This window comes from Medicago sativa, chromosome 7 (assembly GCF_051527215.1).
Source record: "Medicago sativa cultivar Bolivia chromosome 7, Bolivia_mono, whole genome shotgun sequence".
NCBI lineage: Eukaryota > Viridiplantae > Streptophyta > Magnoliopsida > Fabales > Fabaceae > Medicago > Medicago sativa.
In genome coordinates, this window is record NC_140755.1 from 91,155,298 (window position 1) to 91,173,939 (window position 18,642).

At 35.3% G+C, this 18,642-nt stretch overlaps 1 pseudogene across 1 annotated transcript; it reads left to right on the plus strand.

Moving 5' to 3' along the window:
* Positions 1-5,131: 5,131 nt before the first annotated feature.
* On the plus strand, positions 5,132-9,465 carry LOC146910169 (uncharacterized; annotated as a pseudogene). Its single transcript, XR_015020682.1, has 4 exons — positions 5,132-5,600; positions 7,158-8,431; positions 8,520-8,643; positions 8,942-9,465. The product of XR_015020682.1 is annotated as an uncharacterized LOC146910169 (transcript).
* The last annotated feature ends 9,177 nt before the right edge of the window (positions 9,466-18,642 follow it).

Here is an 18,642-nt window from a genome sequence, read left to right on the forward strand (position 1 = left end):
TTTTAGGGCTTGTTTGAATGAGTTTTTGTTTTTAGTTTTTAAAATCTACTTCTTAAAACAGTTTTGACAAACAGTTTTTCAAAAGAAAAAAAAAAAAAAACTGTTTGGTAATATCATTTCTTAAAACTGTTTTGAAAATGAAAAAATTTGTTTGGAAAACTGATTTCTAAAATCTGTTTCGAAAACTTAAAAGAACAAAACTGTTTGATATATATTTTATTTTTAATAGTTATTTATTTAAATCATAATATATTACCTAAACAATTAACTTCTTCTAATATATATATAATTCCTCACGATGTATTTTAGAAGGTAATTTAAAATAAGGACCAAAAGTTATCTTCAATATAAAATTACCATCAAACTCAAAAATAAGTATCAGAAGATGAAGTTAATTTTGTAAAAAAAAAATTCATATATAATTGTATCTAAACAAAATTAGTTGTTTTTTTCAAAGAAGTGAACTCACACCACTTAGACTTATTTATTCTGCTTTGATAAGACAAAAATATTATATCACACACTTTCATTTTGACAATAAATTACTAATTAAACAAAAATCATTAATAATGAGTACTATTTTAGGAAATCCAATTATATTTTATTTCATGATGGGAAGATTTTTATTTACGTAATAAGACAATTGTATAATTTTACTAATTTAATAATCAGTACGGATTTCTGCGAGTTCGGGTATTTAAAATATGTTTATCTTATTCTATATGTGTTAATAATTTTGCTAAATCCAGTTATTTGTATCCATCAATGCATCTTTTAATTTACGAATAATTAAAATATGGTTTGTTTTATTTTATTCGTATGTACCTATTATGATAATCGTCACGCACCGGTAGATAGTGAATTTAATTTGTCGATATCATGCACACATAATTTTGGTCCTCATTAATTATATGTCTGACCCAAACAACACCGGATAAATATATTGGTTTTATTCATATTTTAAAACCTTTTTAATATGTTTTTCTTATGAAATTCTATTTTCAAACGTTTTTTAATTTTGTTTTAATTGTACTATAATATTATTTTATTCAATAAATCATAGATGCAAATGTTTTATGAGAGTCAAACTAAGAACACAGTTATGTTGGAACAAAATGTGTTTAACAATGAACCTCAAAGAGTTTTGATGATAACAAGGTATTAAAAATTGTAAATTGGACTAGTTAATATTTGTTCAAGTGTACAGGACCATAGTTAAAGTTACATCATTAATTGGTTCTGAATGAGCAAATAAAGAGCAAATGGAAATGAAGCTTAGACGATTCTGAAGGCAATACGCTCCTGAAAGTGGAAAGCGCTCCTGAAGTCAAGCTGCTCCTGAAGAGAGTAAAACGCGCTCCTGAAGAATAGTGCTCCTGAAGACAAGAGGTCCAGAAGCCACATTATCAGAAGTTGCATCATCAGAAGCAGAAGAAGCTGCATCATCAGAAGCTGCATCATCAGAAGCTGCCTCATCAGAAGTCATTTCACCAGAAGCTGAAGATCAACTGGATTTGCAGAAGATTCAAAGATTGAAGAATCTACACTGCAAAAGCTGTCTATTGGACTCGAAAACACAGCAGAAAATTAGTGGAACTTTGCAACGGTCATTTCAAAGGTGTTTGAAAGGCATGTGCTTGCAATTTGGACGAAAGCGTTGACATTGTACTATTGTACAACTGTACAACCACCTTCTCCACTACTCTGTTTTGTGTCCACGCTACAAGACAAGAAAACAGCTTCAGAATACGGCTTCGCCTGCATAGATGTTCCTTTGGATAAGGAATGGATTTCAAATTTGTTCTTCATAGGACAACAACCAAATCAGGCAAAATATCATTGGTGAAAGATCAAGCTTCAACAACGACTCTTTGATGTGCTGGCAATTTCACAACGTCTCTTTCACACCTCTATAAAAAGGAGTGAAGACTTAGAGTTTTGGAAATGCAAGAACGCTGAACGAAAGACTCACAACATTTTTACAAGTGCCAAACCTCTGCTGAAATTGTTCTGCATTCACTTAGAATTTCTGTGTCTCAAAGTCATATCTTAGAAATTCTTAAGTCCATTGAGTCTGTATCTGATTTATATTGTGAGCACCTCTGATTGTATATCAAGTGTTCAACCTTAAACAATTTTCTGTGTAATTTTGTTTAGTTAGGAAGTCTCTTGTAGTTGTGCTTGAGCAGGAAGTCTCTTGATTGTGTTCTTGAGCAAAGGAAGTCTCTAGCTTGTGTGCTTGAGCAAAGGAAGTCTCTTGCTTGTGTGCTTGAGCAATTGTAATCAGATATTACTCTTAGTGAAATCTCCTTGGAAGTGCAAGGGGGACTGGACTACTTCCGGATTGTGGAAGGAACCAGTATAATTGCTTTGTGTCGTTCTTCTTCCCTCTCTCTGTTTTATTCCGCTGCATTTAGATTCTGACCATCACTTCAGAAGCTGTCTCACTTAGCTTCTGATCAGTGTGTTCAGTTTTTAGGAGAAACGAAGAATTTTTCAAAACACAATTCAACCCCCCTTCTTGTGTTTTTCTCACCTTCAATTGGTATCTAGAGCCTTGGTCTGTTGTGTAACACTTAACCGTGTAACAGTCAAAGATCTGAGAAAAACATGTCTACTCCTCCTCCTACTGGTTCTAGTGATACTATCTATAAAAATGTCTCACATGATTATAGTGATAGTAAGAAATCCAGTGTTGGGAAGATTCCAAAATTCAATGGAGATGCTGAAGAATTCTCTTGGTGGAAGACCAACTTTTACAGTTACATCATGAGCCTAGATGAAGAATTATGGGATATTCTGGAAGATGGTGTTGGTGATTTAGTCCTTGATGAAGAAGGAGCTGCTGTGGATAGAAAGAAACATACTCCAGAACTGAGGAAACTCTACAAGAAGCATCATATTATCAGAGGAGCCCTTGTCACTGCCATACCCAAAGCAGAATACATGAAGATGAGTGACAAATCCACTGCGAAAGCTATGTTTGCTTCTCTCTGTTCAAATTATGAAGGGAGCAAGAAGGTCAAAGAAGCAAAGGCTCTCCTGCTTGTACATCAGTATGAGTTATTCAAGATGAAGGATGATGAAACTATTGAGGAGATGTACTCAAGGTTTCAAACCTTAGTTTCTGGGCTACAGATTCTAAAGAAGAGCTATGTTGCTTATGATCATGTAAGCAAGATACTCAGAAGCTTACCTGCCAGATGGAGACCAAAGGTGACTGCCATTGAGGAAGCTAAAGATTTAAACACTTTAAGTGTCGAAGATCTTGTTAGTTCTCTCAAAGTTCATGAGTTAAGTCTTAATGAACATGAGTCTACTAAGAAGAGTAAATCAATAGCTCTTTCATCCAAAGGCAAGTCATCAAAAGCTCTCAAAGTGGTTGAATCTGAAGAGGAAGAACAGTCAAGTTCAGATTCTGAACCAGATGCTGCTGAAATGGCCATGCTCTCAAACATACTTCAATATCTGGCCAAGAAGAACAGAAAGTTTCTCGCCAGAAGGGGTAACTCCAGAAGCTCAAGAAAAGAAGATCAGAAGGGATGCTTCAACTGTAAGAAGCCGGGACACTTCATTGCTGAATGCCCTGATCTTCAAAGAGAAAAGTCAAAGGACAAGTCAAAAAGGTCTACATTCAAACCAAGCAAATTCAAGAAGCAGATTAAGCAGAGTTTAATGGCAACCTGGGATGATTTGGGTAGTGAATCTGGATCTGATAAAGAGGAAGCTGATGAAGATGCAATGGTAGCTGTTGGGTTGGTAGCAACAGCAACTTCAGAAGCTGGATCAGATTCAGACTCAGAAGATGAAAACGAGGTATATTCCAAAATTCCCAGAGATGAACTTGTTGAGTCACTTAAAGAACTTCTTACACATTTTGAAGTAAGAACCAATGAGTTGAAGGATTTAAAAGAAAAATATGCTGATTTGGTACAACAGCAAAAATCAACTCTATTGGATCTGAAAGCTTCTGAACAAGGACTTAGGGGCTTTGACTTCATGTGTAAAACATATGAAGATCAGCTCAGGTTCTTATGTCAGAAGCTACAAGAAAAGTGTAATGAAAAACCTTTAAGTAACCATGAAATTGCTCTTGAAGATTTTATTATATCTGGCATTGACAGAAGCAGAGTAGCTTCTATGATTTATAGCATTTACAAGAACAATGGCAGAGGAATTGGTTTTCCAGAAGTGAAACTTGAGAAAACCAATTTAAAATCTTGTTGTGAATGCATCAAGGAAGGTCTGAAAACCTTCTTTGTACCAGAAGGGGCTGAGTTGGAAACTGTTGTTCAATCAGAACCTGAAGCTTCTAGTTCCAAGGCTAAGATTACTTCAAAGCCAAAGAACTCTAAGTCAAAGGCTATGATCAAATCTGATTCCAAGACTTCAAAGGTTAGGATCCTGAAAAGATCAGAACCTATTCCTCAGAGTCTGGTGAAACCAAAATCTGGGGTTCTGAAGTCTAAGTTTCAGAAGAAGACAGTTACTGCTTCTGAAGTACCAAAACCTAAGGTGATGGTTAATCAGAAGCAACCCAACTTACAGCACAAGGTACAAGAAGTGAAGAGTAAAGCCTTAAGTACTAACCTTCCAGGACCCATAGAACAATGGGTACCTAAATCTAAAAATGTCAATGATGCAGGTATGTCTAAGAGCAGTGCCAAAGCAAAGATCATGGTACCTAGACAGCGGTTGCTCAAGACACATGACAGGAGACAGGTCCATGTTTCTCAGCCTAACAATGAAAGAGGGAGGAAATGTGAAATTTGGAGGCAACCAGTCAGGCAAGATCATAGGTACAGGAACTATTGGTAATTCCTCTACCTCAATTAATAATGTATGGTTCGTAGATGGTCTTGAACATAACCTTTTGAGCATTAGTCAATTTTGTGTTCAAAGGAAAGAGAGTTGACAATGTCTATAAAATCAATTTTTCTGAACTGGCTGATCAGAAGGTGATTTGCCTACTATCAGTGAATGATAAGAAATGGATGTGGCACAGAAGGTTGGGACATGCTAACTGGAGGTTAATCTCTAAGCTTAGTAAGTTACAACTTGTGAAAGGGCTACCAGACATTGACTATCATTCAGATGCACTCTGTGGTGCATGTCAGAGAGGGAAACACTACTAAAAAAACAGTGGTTTCGGACGGAATTTTCGGACGGATACGAATTTGTCTGAATTTTTCGGACGGATTTGGGACGGTTTTAACGGAGCGGAATTTTCGTCTCAAATCCGTCCCAAAATTGTGTGAAAATTTTAGCACATGTTCAAACAGGGTTTTTTCCCACGGATTTCGCACGGATTTATTTAAAAAAACAATTCCGTCCCAAAACCGTGTGAAATATTGAGACGGATTTCGGACGGCTAATATTTTTGAGGGTTTTAATTGGGAAAATTTCATCTCCCGCTTATCTCACAAAATTTCCCTCGTGTGCTTCTCTCATAACCCTAAAATTTCATCTCCCTCTTTCATAACCCTAAAACCAACTTCAAAATCAATTTCTCAGTGCTGCTCTTCAATCAACTTCTCCTGTGCTGCTCTTCAATCAATTTCTTCCAAAAACTTCTCAAGCTGGTCAATCAATCTTTCAAGGTATCCAAGATTCTCTTCTCTTCTCTCCAGATCTGTGGATTATCTGTATTTTTTTTTTAATTTCTCAGTGTTTTCTTCAACAAATCAAGCATGTTCCCATAAACTTGTACCTGATTCTTGGTTCAATTTTAGGGTTTATTTTGTTTTACTTATTAAGGTTTTTAGTGTGCTTAACTACCTACACTTGGATTCACGTTTGGTGTTGAAAATAATTGTGATTGAATAGTAATTTGTGGTATTTACTTTTACTAATTTGAAGATTAATTTCGTTGTCAAAATCGAAAAGGATTAGAATCTCTTTTAGTTACTGTAGTTTATAAAATTTCATTTTTTGTTTCTTGAGTATTGTTATTTTCCCATCTTTTTCTTCTGAGTTCCAATTTAACGTAATTTACTCTCTTCTTCGATAGGACTAAACTGCATCCAGTTAGACATTAGGAGGGTTAAATTGAACATTAAAAAAACTAGATGAATGCAATTGAGTCTCGTAGACTTTTTTTTTTGTTTTTTGAGGGAGAGTTTCTTAGACTTAAATGCTGGATTGTGCTAGGAATTTTTTTGTTTATAATGATAAATTTCATATATATTTTTCTTTAAAGATAGATTAATGTCGTTTGCATATATTCTTAGGCATCATGTTAATTGTGGGTTTTGTGTTGAAAATAATTGTGGGTTTATTTCTTTGTTCACTTTTTTCTGTTGAAAGACTTGGATTCACTTTTAAGTTCTAAACTGTGGTTATAGACTTACAGTTACGGTTTCAATTACGTTTTGATCATTGATAATGCGGATAAATGCAGCCACTTTTTTAAGATGCTAGCAAGAAATAACCTGTTTGTGGTTGCGATCACAGAGCAATTATTGATATCGCGGTTAAATGTCATTGCAATGCAATTTTTATTAGTTGTGTTTTAAGTATAGAGAATTGAGAGAAATCTCATATTGCATAGACTGCAGAAAAAATACAAGTGTTTGAGCTATATATGCGGCTTACAAATCACAATAGCTAGCTAACTAAACTACTAACTAATAATAGTTACATCTACTGCTAACAGATGGATAACTGTCCTAATTGACTTTAGATGAAGTTAGTTGAATCTGACTAGCTTCTACATCCTTCACAGTACCCGGTGTTGATTCTTGGCGTTGTTGTTAGAGTGCTGCTGTTGTGGTTGTTTTAGTGCTGAGTTTTCTTTTCTTTTTAGCCAGTTTTGGTGCCTTTAGCAGCTGTGTATGGGGCGTTGCTTTGCTGCTGCTGTTTCTAGGTGCAGCTAGTGTGTTTGTGCAGCTAGAGTGCTGCTGTTGTGGTTGTTAGTGTATTTTTTTCTAGGTGGTTGTTCTTTCTAGATGCAGTTAGTGTTTTTGTGCTGTTTTTTTCTTTTCTGTTTTGGTGTTTAAGTGTGTGTATCTCAGTTCTGTTTTTCTGTTGGCATACTTTTGGTGTTGTATTTTGGTAGCTAGATATACCTGATGTTGGGTGTTATATTTTTGGTGACACCTTGTTATAGATTATCTCCATTGGACATGATAATGATCAAATTTTTTTTTTTTTTTAAGTTTTCAAGGGTTTACCAGCTGTGGCAGTAGTTCTGCAACTCAATACCTGGCTACGGACTATGGTTTTGCAATTAAGGAGAAGCAACCATCCTTATGGTGTCACAATTTTTCCATTGTTTACAATTAAATGCACTTTGTGTTTTGTCCTTCTTTAAAGAAATAAATTGCTCTTGCCCAATTTTAATTATCATGCATGTCATTGTTGAATTATTTTTAGCATCAATCAGAGTTTATGTTGATACTGGCGCTATAACATAGGAGAATTTGAAGAAATTTTCAGTGTTCTATTTAGTAAAAAATAATGTCAAATACTGGTTATAGCGATGCTAAATTTAGCTGCATTGGAAGGTATGAGTTGGTCTTGAGATTTTGAAATTTAGCATGTCAGGCACTCTAGAATTCAAGATAGTTGAAAGAATACACTTGATAGAGGTTAAGAATAAACTTTCAAAAAGTGGAATTTCAACTTATCATCTTAATTTTGTTTTGGTGCATTCTATAAGTTTAAAGGAATTTTTTACATAACTTGGTTGAACTATTGAAAAGTGAATCCAGTTTACCAACTGTTAGGCGCAAAACATGGCATAATTAGACTAGGGAGTAATAAATTACGGATCACAATTCATGTTTAAAGTGAATCTTCAATTGTAGACAGGTTGTGTATAGAAACTATGGACTATCATAGAGACTTAAAAATGAGAGGAAAAAACATGCATTGACATCACTAATTGCTGTAATGGTTTTATGTCTGGATTTCATTCATGCTATTAAAATGTAAATATTTCTAATAATTTTTTTTACTATGTTCAGCCTTGATATGTACATTATGCCATTTGGTTTTCTGGTGTGGTTTTATTGTTAGTGCTGGTCTAATTGCCTAGGTTTGTTAGGTCTGTTTTGCTTGGGAATAAATTTGTCATTTAAAAAGAAAAGTTATTTTGGCAGTTAATCAAATTGTTGTTTTAGATGTCTGGAAGAGGTACTAACAGAGGTGGAAGGACTTTATCCTCTCGAGGTCGATACTCAACTGGTAGAGGGCGAATTGCTGTATAAGTTACGCCTACTACACCATCTCCACATGTATCTCTAAGTCAATCATTATCACATGCACAACCTACACCATCACCACACATAAACACTCCGAACGCATCAACTACCATACCTCAAAATTCTGAACAAACTTTGCCACACACTCAATCATCTGCCATTGAACCTGATGAAGATGAAGGAATTGATCAAGAATGCCTTGAGAAAATAGAGCCGTATCGAAATGAGTAAGTTAAATATTATACTTTTGAGAAATTAACTTAATTTTTTGTAGAAAATAATTGATGCATGTATATTAACAATTTGTATTAACAGGTTCAATCCATCAACTGCTATTCGTTTCTTGACGAAATCCATTAAGAGCAAATTTGATTGGTTTTGTCCTACATGGGGACATGCATCTCTTGACCAGAAGTTGTTATGGTTTACTGAATTTAAGGTAATAGTTATATAATTAGTAATTTATAGTTAATTAGTAATATATTTCTTTAAGAAGAATACTTAGCTACAATGCTTTATATACAATTCAGTCGGTTAACATAAATTTCGCTAAACGACTTTGTTTTAATAGATACAAAATGCCTTTGCTGACGTAAGTTTTTGGTAGTTAAGATGAATATTAGTGTAGTGCACAAAGTACTTTATCTAAGTGTTTTTTTTTTCCATTAGTTATTGAACAATTAAAGACTCTTGAAAATTTTGAATTGCTAACATGTTAATTGGGTGCAATTTTGTAGAAGTATTGTAAATGGGAACCTAAATATGATGCTAGGATTCGCCAAATTTTTGAAATCAAGGGAGAAGGTAGATTCAGAGGTATGATGTATCAAGAGACGAAAAACTATGCAGAAAATTCCAAATACTGGCTAAAGTACATCCCTGAGCCAATATGGAATCAATTAATACTTTATTGGGCATCCGATAAAAATTTTAAGAATTTATCAGTGGCAAACATTGCAAATAGTGCCTCAACTCAAGGGAGCTCCATTCATACCGATGGTTCTATATCTATGGGTATATGTTTGTCTTGTGTTCGAGTACGTCATCTTTTGAACAAAGTATTACTCAAATTTTTGTTAATTTACTTTTGAGTATTGACTAGTGAACAATTTAGTCATGTTATTTTGTGATATATTGTGCTAGAACATTGAGCACATATATGAATCTAGTTTGTATAATTTTGTTTTAGACAATGAGCATTTGTTTACTCTTGAATTATTATTTATTTTTATTTGAATCTAGTATGTATTATTGAATATAATTTTGGGATTTCAATTTATTTTAAACTCATTAAAATAAATTAATTTTGTTGCAATTCTGTATAAAAAAAAAAGCATATAATCTCTCCCGAAAAGCGTGGTAAATATTTTAAGGTTCCTTAAGATTTCATCCGAAAATCGTTGGAAAATTTGTCTGAACACTGCAGGAAATTAAACTTAATTCCGTCCGAAAACTGTAGGAAATTAAACTTAATTCCGTCCGAAATTCGTAGGAAATTAAACTTAATTCCGTCCGAAATGCGTCTGAAATCTATTCACATGTCCCACAAACGTAATCGTGCGAAATCCGTCCCAAATATTTTTGGGACGAAATTTGGGACGGAATTATGATTTGCGACGCGGCTTTTTCGGACAACGCCTTATCCGTCCGAATTCCGTCCGAAAACACATTTCCGTCCGAATTCCGTGGGAAATGTCCGTAAATTCCGTCCCAAAACCGTCCGAAATTTCGTCCGAAAATGACATTTTTTTAGTAGTGAAAATTGTGAAATCATCTTTTAAAACCAAAGACATTGTTTCAACCTCAAGACCTTTAGAATTACTCCATATTGATTTATTTGGACCAGTGAGTACTGCATCCTTATATGGAAGTAAATATGGATTAGTCATTGTTGATGATTATAGCAGATGGACTTGGGTGAAATTCCTGAAAAGTAAGGATTATGCATATGAGGTATTCAGTAACTTCTGCACACAAATTCAAACTGAAAAAGAGTCAAAAATTTTGAAAATCAGAAGTGATCATGGTGGAGAATTTGAAAATGAGCCATTTGAAGCTTTTTGTGAAAAACATGGAATCATCCATGAATTCTCTTCTCCTAGAACTCCACAACAAAATGGGGTTGTAGAGAGAAAGAATAGAACGTTACAAGAAATGGCCAGAACCATGATCCATGAAAACAATTTGGCTAAACATTTTTGGGCAGAAGCAGTGAATACAGCATGTTATGTTCAAAACAGGATCTATATTAGACCTATTTTGGAGAAAACTGCATATGAACTCTTTAAAGGAAGAAAACCAAATATCTCTTACTTTCATCAATTTGGATGTACATGTTACATTCTGAACAACAAGCTCTACCTAAAGAAATTTGATGCCAAGGTCCAAAGAGGAATCTTTTTAGGTTACTCTGAAAGGTCAAAGGCATACAGAGTGTATAATTCAGAGACACTCTGTGTTGAAGAATCTATGCACGTCAGATTTGATGACAAAGAGCTTGAAGATAAAACTTCAAAACAAGATGAAAGTTTTGCAGAGATACAGGTTCCTGAAGTTACTCCAGAACCTGATCAGATAACTGAATCTGAAGATAGTCCAGAAGCTGAACCCACATCAGAAGCACAAGATGAAACTGCTTCTGATGAAGCACAAGATGGCTCACATCAAGCAGATCCTCCCAGAAACATATTCAAACATAAGTCTTCACATCCTGAGGAGCTAATCATTGGAAATAAAGATAGTCCAAGAAGAACAAGATCACATTTCAGACAAGTAGAGTCAATGATTGGACTAATCTCAATGATTGAACCTACAACAGTTGATGAAGCACTCTCAGATGATGGATGGATCCTAGCTATGCAAGAAAAGTTGAATCAATTTCAAAGAAATGATGTGTGGGATCTGGTACCCAAACCTCAGCACAAGAACATTATTGGAACAAAATGGGTATTCAGAAACAAGCTGAATGAGCAAGGTGAAGTAACAAGAAACAAAGCCAGGCTTGTTGCACAAGGGTATAGTCAACAAGAAGGCATTGATTACACTGAAACATTTGCTCCAGTTGCAAGATTGGAAGCAATCAGGTTACTTCTTTCCTATGCAGTTAATCATGGCATAATATTATATCAGATGGATGTCAAGAGTGCATTTCTAAATGGTGTCATAGAAGAAGAAGTGTATGTCAAGCAACCTCCTGGATTTGAGGATATTAAATATCCTGACCATGTTTTTAAACTGAAGAAATCACTATATGGCTTGAAACAAGCTCCCAGAGCTTGGTATGATAGACTAAGTAATTTCTTAATCAAGAATGATTTTAAAAGAGGACAGGTTGATACAACACTCTTCAGAAGGACCCTTGGGAAAGATATTCTTGTTGTGCAAATATATGTTGATGATATAATATTCGGTTCTACTAATGCATCTCTTTGCAAGGAATTCTCTAAGTTGATGCAGGATGAATTTGAAATGAGCATGATGGGAGAGCTGAAGTTCTTCCTTGGCATTCAAATCAATCAATGCAAAGATGGAGTCTATGTTCATCAATCAAAGTACACAAAGGAGCTTCTGAAGAAGTTCAAACTTGAAGATTGTAAAGTGATGAACACTCCAATGCACCCTACGTGCACCTTAAGCAAAGAAGATGAAGGAGCTAAAGTAGATCAGAAGCTGTATAGAGGTATGATTGGTTCTTTGTTATACCTTACTGCATCTAGACCAGATATTTTATTCAGTGTATGCTTGTGTGCAAGATTCCAATCAGATCCTAGAGAATCTCATATGACTGCTGTCAAGAGAATCTTCAGGTATTTGAAAGGAACAACTAATCTTGGACTCCTTTATAGGAAATCCTTAGATTATAAGCTAATTGGATTCTGTGATGCTGATTATGCTGGTGATAGGATTGAAAGAAAGTCAACCAGTGGCAATTGTCAATTTCTGGGTGATAATCTTATATCCTGGGCTAGCAAAAGACAAACAACTATTGCTATGTCTACAGCAGAAGCAGAATACATTTCAGCTGCAAGTTGTTGTACACAACTGCTTTGGATGAAACATCAGTTGGAAGACTATCAGATAATTGCTAACAGTATTCCCATTTATTGTGATAATACTGCTGCTATTTGTTTGTCTAAAAATCCAATTTTGCATTCAAGAGCTAAGCACATTGAAATCAAACACCATTTTATCAGAGATTATGTTCAAAAAGGAATTTTAGATATACAATTCATTGATACTGAAAATCAATGGGCTGATATATTTACTAAGCCTTTAACTGTTGAAAGATTTGATTTTATAAAGAAAAATTTGAACATGTACTACGTGTCTGATTAAAGTTTGCTTGCTCCTGAATAGGATTTTAGGTTCTGAAGTTAGTTCAGAAGCAGTAGTCCATCAGAAGCTCTTTATTGAGGTTCTGAGGAAAACTCGCTTCTGATAATGATGACGTCAGCATCTGAAGTCCAGAAGCTGGATTTATTGCTTTCGAATAGTTGAATTAGTGGAAACGTTGGGAGTTACTTTTTAAAAGTAACTTCTGGCCCACTAACTTGGTAGTTACTCTGTGAACTTCTTACGTGGCCTGTATGTGTTGGTGTATAACAAAAAAGACAATGATGATTTAATAGCTTTGAAAGTACTTTTCACGCGCCCCCAATTTGTCATTAATGTTATGTTTGTTTGTCTCTTTTGAATTGCAAACGTTTTTACTCTTAAACACTTTTTCAATTCACACACTACTCACTCACAACAAACACATTTTGCTCTCAAACCTCTTGCGAAGTAAGCGCAAAAACCTTAGAACCCTATATTCTCTAAATCTTCTTCAATCATCATCAAAATGACATCATCAAGTTCGCAACGAGAAGGTTCAGTATCTACTTCACGAATGGTCCCTGAATATGACTACAGAGGAAGAAGCATGAAATTGGAAGAATGGGATTTACAAGTTCAGATAGAGAATCCAGTGGATTTTGATTCTCTGGCCTTTCATAAGTGTTGGATCAGAAGCTACTATGAAAAGCAAGGACTCATGCATTACTTCAAAATGTTGAATGGACCAACATATGAAGCTCTGGTTAGACACTTCTGGGTAAGAGCAAAATTTTACAACAGAGCGGCATCCCTAGCTGAGGAAAGTCAGATGGTGTTAATGTATCCTGAATTAGAAGGGAATACAAGAGAAGAACTGGGTCTTGCGCCGTTTGTTGAAGACGAAATCAGATCAAGTATCTGCGGTATTCCAGTAAGAATTACTCAATGGCAGATAGAAGATGTTCTTAAGGTTGAAGCGTCTGGATACTATTCTGGAATTGATCTTTCAGATGCTGCAGAAAAACGCATTTGGAAAAAGCAAGCTAATTTGGTAATATACAATTCTGAGAAGGAGAAGAAATATGCTGAACTGAGCATGGAAACTAAGATGCTTCTGAAGATTCAGAATGAGAACCTGTTTCCATGTGGTGACAGTGTGAAACCAAATTTAGCTCAGAAGGTCCTTCTCCAGCACTTCATCAAAAAGGAAAAAGTGAACGTGCCCAAATATATGTTCAAGTACCTCATAGAGTGTCTGAAACAGAGTCAGCTACTGGATAAACCCTGGGTTCCTTATGGAAGACTCTTATCGGAGATATTTTATCAAGGAGGTGTCTTGGACAGTCTCAGTAGATCTCAAGGTTACACAGATCAGCTACTTGACACTAAGACTGGAAAGTTCATTAATGCTCATACTCTCTTAAATATGAAGCTAATCAGTAAAGTCACCCAACTTCAAACTGATTTAAGTGAATCCCATGTGTTGTCTGATCTTATGAGAGATTTTCCACCCATTTGCAAACGGGATCCTATTGAAGTGCAGATGAGGTACATCAAGGATCACTATGAGACAACCAACAAGATCATCAGGTTGGATGAAGTTCCTGAAGAAATGTTTGGTGGTGCAGTGCCTCTAGCAAAAGGCAGAAGATCTAAAAGGAAAATGACTGCAGAAGATTATCTGGAGGTTGAAAAGACAGTTAAGAAGGCAAGAGTTGCTGCTGACAAGCTCAAGATTGGTGGTTCATCTGTACCATCAATTGAAGAAGCTATTGAAGACATGGATTCGAGGTTGATCATGGATGTTGGCATTACTGGTAATCAACCTGTAGTACCAAAGAAGAAGAGGAAGCCAGCAGTAAGGAGAACCAAGGACTTTCCTCATGTGTCTGAGAAGGGTGAAGCTCCTACTAATGTGTCAGAAGCTATTGGAAAAGCTATGGAGATCGCTTCTGAACTTCAAGAGAGGGTAATGACAGAAGCATCACAACTTCTTAAAATTTCTGGCATTGCTGAAGACGATCAAATGAAGTCAGCTGATTGTTCAGAACCTTCTACAACAGGTAATATCTGTTATACCCTAATTTTGGACCTAAAAATACTAATCAATTTTTCCTTTCTTGCATTTTAAGTCATTTGATATGTCTCTGATCAATTGCATCTTTCTCTGCATTTTATCTCAATGTTATTTGCAAAATTCACATGCAGGGGCATTTTAGTCATTTCCTTTGTCAAGATTTCTTTCAATCTTTTAAAATTTTGTTTGAGTCCTTTCAAGTAGTTTGAATAAGTCTTTGTTTCATTCTATGTCAAAATCCATTTTAAAAAAAATTGCATTTGAAGTCATTTTAGGTCAGTTTTGCCCCTAGGGGCATTTTAGTCATTTCAAGTGTCAAAGCTCTGTTCAAATCTTAAAAATTGTCTCTGAGTCTTTTAATTTTGCTTGTATGAGTCTTTGCCTCAATTTCTTGTTAAAAATCCATTTTAAAATTTGTGTCTGAGTCATTTTCAATCATTTTAGCCCCAGGGGCATTTTGGTCATTTCGCACGAAATTTCGGCAGAGAGAGGTTACTTTAAAGTACCTCATTTAGACCATTGGCTCGTTTTAGTCCGTTTTGTCAAATTTTAGTCGTTTCGCTTTACGTTTATTTCAAATTACATTTTTTAAGTCAATTTTATTATTTTTGTTGTTTTAAAGTCCAAAATTTCCAAAAAAATTTGCATTCAAGTCCTCCTAAGTTCTAAATTTTACCTTTAAACCTTTTTTAAATTCTTTTTAAAGTCATTTTTAGTCCTTCGAAGTTTTTTTTTAATCCTTTTGTCCAAAATTTTTGCAGAATAGTCCTTTGCCTAAATTGCAGGTTAGTCCTCCAACTTTCAAAATTGCAGAAAGGGTCCCAAAGTCCAAAAATAGTCAAGGCCGAGCCAAACAAGTCCAGTTCCAGGTGTCACAAGGCCATTGGTCCAGTCATTACACATGTCACCTATATAAAGGCCACATCACCAGTCACAGAGGGAGAATCAATCATTACGTGGCAAATCACCACAAACACATTTCATCATTCTCTCTCCAATTTCAAAGATCAAAACTGTAACCGTTTCCAGAAATCACCAAGAACACAATGGAACCCTAGAAAATTTCCAGAACTCAATTCATCGATTCATCATAGATTCGAACCAATTCCACCACAACTAAACCTGATTCAACAATCATAGCACAAGAATTGATGTGAATTCATAGAAGGTTCTCAGAAACTTGTCATCACTGAACCCTCACCTTCGCAATTCAAGCAAGAACTCATCGGAGACGAATTCTTTGCGATCACGAAGGGTTTCGTGGAAGAGAAGAAGAAGATTCACCGATTTATTTTCGGTCCAAGAGGCTTCGAAGGCTTACCAGAATAATCAAGAACGAACGCAGGATCCTTTTGTTCGAACCTCCAAACGAATCCAGGTAAACACATGAAAACCTTCTCGTTTGCATTCGTATTCGTCATCGAAGGCTTAAAATGGAAAATAAATGGTGAATTGATGCGAAGATTCGAAAAGACTTGAAAAGGATTGAAAACCGAACCCTCAAAAGCAAAATCATGGAGATTCACCGTTTATTTTTCAAATCAAAGCTTAAATCCATCATCAGCATAAAAAATAGGTCAGGTTAGGGTTTGATTCCAAGAAGATTAGAGAACTTTTTCAAAACCCTAGGAACGTAAGCTTCAGGCTTAGATCTGCTCGAATCTAAGACTCATGTCCAAAAACTAGTTTCAAAATCATATAGAGGAGAGAAAGGGCTTTAAAATCATGTAAATAGGTTTTGGATCGGAGTAGTTCGAAGCTCCGACGCGGCGGCGCCACCGCCGGCCGCCACGTCGGAGAAGGTAAGCCTCGTCGGAGAAGAGAGAGTCATTTGCAGACTCTCTCTCTCTAGTTTCTTTTTAGTGAGAGAAAAGGAGTGGGGAAATGAAGGAGGAACCGGTTCAAGGCCTTATATAGGCCACTGAACCGGTTCGACCCATGGTTTAACCCATGGTCTGCTCCATGACCCAGGCCCTCTCTCCCTGAGCCCAACTTCCATGCCTGTATGCTTGTTTTGCTTTTCGTACCCCCTATCCTGCATGCTTCTTGTTGTTTTTTGCTATTTGCACCCTTTCCAGTCCAATTTCTTCACAAAAAATTTCTAAATTTTTCTAATGTGTTCTTAATATTCTTCTCAACATTTTGGTGACATTTTTTGTGCTAAAAACTTGAGAAAAGCATTTGAAGCATTTTTTTTCCTTATTTTTGTTAGGATTAGAATTTTTCTTGCACTTTTTAGTCCATAAAACCTTTAAAAAATCCCAAAAAATTCATGTAGGCTTCTTGATATTTTTGTAGCATTTTGTGATGATTTTCATATGTTAAAATTGGTTAAAAAAAATAAGGTGTTAATTTTCTTGCTATTTTTGTCATATTTTGTGCTAAAAATGAATGAAACTTTGCTTGATTTCAATCCCATTGCTTGATGAACACTTGTGACCTATGCCACTTGATTTGAGGGAGTTTTAATTACTGTTTGTGTTGATATTAATGCATGAGCATGAATCTTGATTAATTACTTAGCTTACAAGTTAATTGTATAGTTAAGTAATGTAAATATGCTTAAAATTTGTTCTAAAATGCCAAGTAACTCATGTTGCCTTAATTCCCATTCCAAGACTTGTTTCTAAACCTTTAAAATGTATTGGAATGTGAGAATTATAGGTCACTTGGTATCTTATGAACAAATTTTAGCCATGTTTGCACTCATTTTCTATCCTTTATATTCTAGTGTTTCTCTTGCTTTATTTCCTTTGATATTGTCATATGCTACTAACTCTTTTCATTTCATGTTTCATCATTTCATAAGCATCTCCATTTCATCCCATATTCATCCCTATTTCTTTCTTGCTTGCAATTGAATTTGTATCAAAATTAGAATGTAAACACTTAGGAGTTTTGTAATATTTTTCCTTTGTGCACTTTTAATTTTCTTGGCAAAGAGGCCATAGAATGTATCTAGGGTATGATGTAAAGGACAATGGACTCTAATGATGTACACCGACACAAGCACCGACACATGCACACACATCACTATAATATAGCTAGAATATGCATGTTTAGATGTATGTTTAGGATTGTATGTTTAGATGAATGCCTAGGACTTATACTTAGAAAAAACCAATTTTCCAAACAAATGTGAACAACTTCACTCAAGCATTTTTTACAATAAACCTTGGGGTCAAAACTCCATTGATTTTCCTTTTCATTTTCTTAATCAAACTTCAAACAAATTTTAATCATACGTTGACTTGTTTTTACAAATGACTAATTCAACCTCACAATTTCCCAATCTCATGCCCTTGAGGCCTCTTTCTATTCTTCAAACTCCAATTTTCAAAACTTAAAATCAACCAACAAAAACAAAAACATTTTTGGAAGAGAACTACGGTGGATTTGATCCCTTAAACGGGTACGTAGGCAAGGAACAAAATTCCTTCAATTCAACTAACAATAAAAATTCAAAAACATTCTTCTCCCTCCAATTCTTCATTTAGCAAACTTTAGGTGTAAATAACATTTTCAAAATAGCATTTAAAAATAAAGCGCGCGCGTAGAAATTAAAGACGGTTCCTATAGGATACTATAGTCGTTATGGGTGCCTAACACCTTCCCGTAGCGAAAACAACTCCCGGACCTCGATTCTCAAGGGTTTTGCTTACTTTTTCCCTTCCCAAGAAAAAATAAGATATCACCGGTTAAAAAGGTTCAAACGTAATCAATGTTTGACACCCAAAAACCAAGATAAAACAATATCTTCACACACTCAGAACCAGTAGTACATGAGATATCCAGTGACTCTCCTTCACCTTCTTCAAAATCCTCATCATCATCTTCAGATTCTGATGATGATATACCCATAGCTCAACTTTTTCGAAAACCAGTAAAACGCCAGTCAACATCAACCAATACCAACACAAAGCCATCTCAGTCAAGCATTTATGAACCAGTTGGTCATATAATCAATGAGAAGTTGACTGAATTGGCTGTGCAGAGAGATAGAGTCATTAATAATATCTTTCGTCTTAACCCTCAACCTCTTAACAT